Source organism: Mobula hypostoma, chromosome X1, assembly GCF_963921235.1.
Source record: "Mobula hypostoma chromosome X1, sMobHyp1.1, whole genome shotgun sequence".
In the NCBI taxonomy this organism is placed as follows: domain Eukaryota; kingdom Metazoa; phylum Chordata; class Chondrichthyes; order Myliobatiformes; family Myliobatidae; genus Mobula; species Mobula hypostoma.
In genome coordinates this window covers 72,735,392-72,739,806 of record NC_086128.1, presented here as the reverse complement: position 1 = coordinate 72,739,806, position 4,415 = coordinate 72,735,392, and the positions used below count along the sequence as shown (strand labels likewise).

The following is a 4,415-nucleotide window of genomic DNA, read 5'->3' as shown; positions in this document are numbered from 1 at the left end:
GAACGGGCAATGAACCCGTGAACACTACCTCACTACTTTTGCCCTACTGATTTAATATATTTATCTTCATTTTTCACTGTAATTCTTATGTATTTTCTACTGCGGCAAAGTAACACGCTTCACTACACACGCCGGCGACAGTGAGCGTGATCCGGATTCCGACATGTCAAAGTGCTGACTGGGCGGCAGGGTGGAGATTCGTCTCCACCGAGGGAGGTGAACGCTCCCCTCTGGGCGTGGCGCCTCCTCCATTTCACGCCGTCAGGCTAGAAGCTCCGCCGACCCGAACTTGAGTTCATGTGCTCGTTGCTTTGAAGGCGGGATCTTTCAGTGCCCGGGTGCCCGCCGTGTGAACCGTTTGTTTAAATGTCACGAAGATATGAAATGCCACGGAGAGGCGAGATTCTCCAGGCTCCAACGCTCCTTGGTATGTCGCTCTACCGGACGGAACAATGGGCAAATTCTGGCATCGCTCCCGATTCCCTCCTCGCCGTCTCAAACCGGACCGTTCGCATTCTGAAGCCCAGCGGATCTTCCCGAACCGCCCACCGGAGATCTTGTACTTAAAGTTCACCGGTCCCTTGGTCCGGGCACCACTCGTGTTCCCGAGTACTGAGACTCCCATCCGGGTCGACAATGTCCCACTCCTCGTTTTCGAACCAAAGCTACGCGGCAGCCGGGCGCAAGTCCGGCTCCGTGATCCTGGGCGGCTCGTCCCGCACGGTGAGGACCAGCGTGGCGGGCGGCTCGGTCAGACCCCCGGCGCGCCATCAACGTCCACAACGCCTCGACCCGGCACAGCCGCATCTCCACCTCCGGCTATGGCTCGGTCAAAGGCGGCGGCTACGGCGGGGGGTTCCACTCGGGCGGCTATGGCGGGGGGTTCCACGCCGGCGGCTACGGCTGGCTATGCTGGAGCCGTTCGCCATCAACGAGAAGCTGACTATGCAGAACCTGAACGACCGCCTGGCCGGTTACCTGGCGAAGGTGCGCGCCCTGGAAAAGTCCAACAGCCAGATGGAGCTCCAGATCCGGGAGACTACAAGAAGAGGGCTCCCACCACCACCGAAGGCCTGGGCTCCTACTGGAAGACCATTCAGGACCTCCGAGCCCAGGTCAGTCAATCTCCGAACTCGCCATTCAAAATCGGGTTCAATATCATTGGCCCACGTCGTGAACCTTGCTGTCTTGCGGCAAAGAAACTTTGCAAACATAATTTTTTAATCTATCAATTACAATAAGTATATATAATTAAATTAAGTAAGTAGCGCAAAAAAAGGAACAAAATAGTTAGGGAGTGTAGAACATAAGGAACTAGGAGCGGGAGTCGGCCATCCGGCCCGTCGAGCCTGCTCCGTTATTCAATAAGATCATGGCTGATCTGACCATGGACTCATCTCCACCCACCTGTCTTTACCCCATAACCCTTAATTCCCCTACTATGCAAAACTCTATCCAACATGTCTTAGATATATTTACTGAGGTAGCCTCGACTGCTTCATTGAGCAGTGAATTCCACAGATTCACTACTCTTTGGAAAAAAAAAACAGTTCCTCCTCATCTCCGTCCTAAGTCTACTCTCCCGAATCTAGAGGCAATGTCCCCTAGTTCTAGTCGCACCTACCAGTGGAAACAACTTTCCTGCCTCTATCTTATCTATCCCTTTCATAATTTTATATGTTTCTATAAGATCTCCTCTCATTCTTCTCAATTGCAGTGAGTACAGTCCCAGGCAACTCAATCTCTCCCCACAGTCTGACCCCCTCATATCTGGAATCAACCTGGTGAACCTCCTCTTCACTACCTCCAAAGCCAGTATATCCTTCCTCAAGTAAGGAGACCAGAACTGCACACAGTACTCCAGGTGTGGCCTCGCCAGTATCCTGTACAGCAGCGGCGTAACATTCCTGCTCTTAAGTTCAATCCCTCTAGCAGTGAAGGCCAACATTTCATCTGACTTCTTGACAGCCTGCTACACCTGCAAACCAGCCTTTTGTGATTCATGTACAAGCACCCCCAAGTCCCTCTGCACAGCAGCGTGCTGTAATTTTTTACTATTTAAATAATAATCTGATCTTCCATTTTCCTTCCAAAATAGATGACCTCGCATTTACCAACATTGTACTCCATTTCCCAGACCCTTGCCCACTCACCTAACCTATCTATATCTCTCTGCAGACTCTCCATATCCTCTGCTCAATTTGCTTTTCAACTCAATTTAGTATCATCAGCAAACCCAGATACAGTACTCTCGGTCCCCTCTTCCAGATCGTTAATGTATATCGTGAACAGTTGCCGGCACAGAACCGACCCCTGTGGCACACCGCTCACCACTGATTGCCAACCAGAGTAACACCCATGTATCCCAACTCTGCTTTTTATTAGTTAACCAATCCTCTATCCACGCTAATACATCACCCCCAACTCTATGCATCCATATCTTATGGGTAAGTCTTTTATGCATCAACTCATCGAACGCCTTCTGAAATCACGAAAATACGGTCCAGTTGTTCCCCTCTATCCGCTGTGCTCATTATATCCTCAAATAATTCCAGTAAGTTTATCAAACAGGGCTGAATTCATGCAGCCCACGGTTCAGAAACAAGTGAATTGTCTTTGTGTTTTCCAGATCAACGCCGTCTCGCTGGCCAACGCCAAGGTCCTACTGCAGATCGACAACGCGAAACTGGCCGCAGACGACTTCAGAACCAAGTGAGTCGGTGGGCAGGTTGCGGACACCTTGCGGGCGGCACCCGCGCCCTCGCCAAATCTCTCTTGAGCGGCTGACTGGGGCCACCTGGCTGTCCCACTGTCAGTGACCACACTGCGGGGAGGGATGGTGTGGACATCGATCTCTCCCGATTTCCCCCCTCAACGGCCCCATTCCCATTCCTACGTGCTGGTCCACGGCCCCCGTCTTCTGCCACGATGAGGCCACCCTCAGTCTGGAGGAGCAACACCTCATAGTCAGTCCAGTGATCCTCCAGCCTGATGGTATGAACATCAACTTCTCCAATTTCTGGCCATTTTCTCCTCCCCCTTCCCTCTTCTTCATTTCCCCACTCACGGCTCTTACCTCGCCTCCTCGCCTGCCCATCACCTCCCCCTGGAGCCCGTTCTCCCTCCCTTTCTCCCACGGTCCACCCTCTTCTCCTGTCAGATTCCTTCTTCTCCAGCTCTTTGCCTTTTCCACCCGTCACCTCCGAGCTGCCCTCTTCATCCCCGCCCCCGTCCCCACCCACCTGGCTTCACCAATCACCTTCCAGCATGTCCTCCTCTCCCTCCCCCCTCCTCCTTATTCAGGATTACACCTCCCCCTCCTCCTCATTCAGGATTACCCTCCCCCTCCTCCTCATTCAGGATTATCCCTCCCCCTCCTCCTCATTCAAGATTACACCTCCCCCTCCTCCTCATTCAGGATTATCCCTCCCACTCCTCCCCATTCAGGATTATCCTTCCCCCTTCTCCTCATTCAAGATTACACCTCCCCCTCCTCCTCATTCAGGATTATCCCTCCCCCCTCCTCCTCATTCAGGATTATCCCTCCCCCTCCTCCTCATTCAAGATTACACCTCCCCCTCCTCCTCATTCAGGATTATCCCTCCCCCTCCTCCTCATTCAGGATTATCCCTCCCCCCTCCTCCTCATTCAGGATTATTCCTCCCCCTCCTCCTCATTCAGGATTATCCCTCCCCCCTCCTCCTCATTCAGGATTATCCCTCCCCCTCCTCCTCATTCAAGATTACACCTCCACTTCCTCCTCATTCAGGATTATCCCTCCCCCTCCTCCTCATTCAGGATTACACTTCCCCCTCCTCCTCATTCAGGATTATCCCTCCCCCTCCTCCTCATTCAAGATTACACCTCCCCCTCCTCCTCATTCAGGATTATCCCTCCCCCCTCCTCCTCATTCAGGATTATCCCTCCCCCTCCTCCTCATTCAGGATTATCCCTCCCCCTCCTCCTCATTCAAGATTACACCTCCCCCTCCTCCTCATTCAGGATTATCCCTCCCCCCTCCTCCTCATTCAGGATTATCCCTCCCCCTCCTCCTCATTCAGGATTATCCCTCCCCCTCCTCCTCATTCAGGATTACACCTCCCCCGCCCCTTTTCCAGTCCTGATGAAGGGTCTCGGCCCGAAACGCCGGCTGTTTATTCGCCCCCATAGATGCTGCCCGACCTGCCGAGTCCCTCCGGCGTTTTGTGAGTGAGCTACCTTGTACTTCAGGTCATCCCCCCCCCCTCGTTCCGTGGACTCTGTCGGCACTCGGTGAATCACCGATGCCACTCTCCCCCTCCCACCAGACAGAAGAGAGAGAAGCCCGAAAGCAGGGGCCACCGGGCCCGAGGGCAGCGTCAGCCCCGCTGTGACAGAACCATTGAGCGGACCCCTAGTACAATACACAGGTCTCC

At 53.5% G+C, this 4,415-nt stretch overlaps 1 pseudogene; it reads left to right on the top strand.

Moving 5' to 3' along the window:
- The first annotated feature begins 598 nt into the window (after positions 1-598).
- The window catches only part of LOC134340083 (keratin, type I cytoskeletal 17-like), a 22,195-nt pseudogene continuing 18,378 nt past the window's right edge, over positions 599-4,415 (top strand).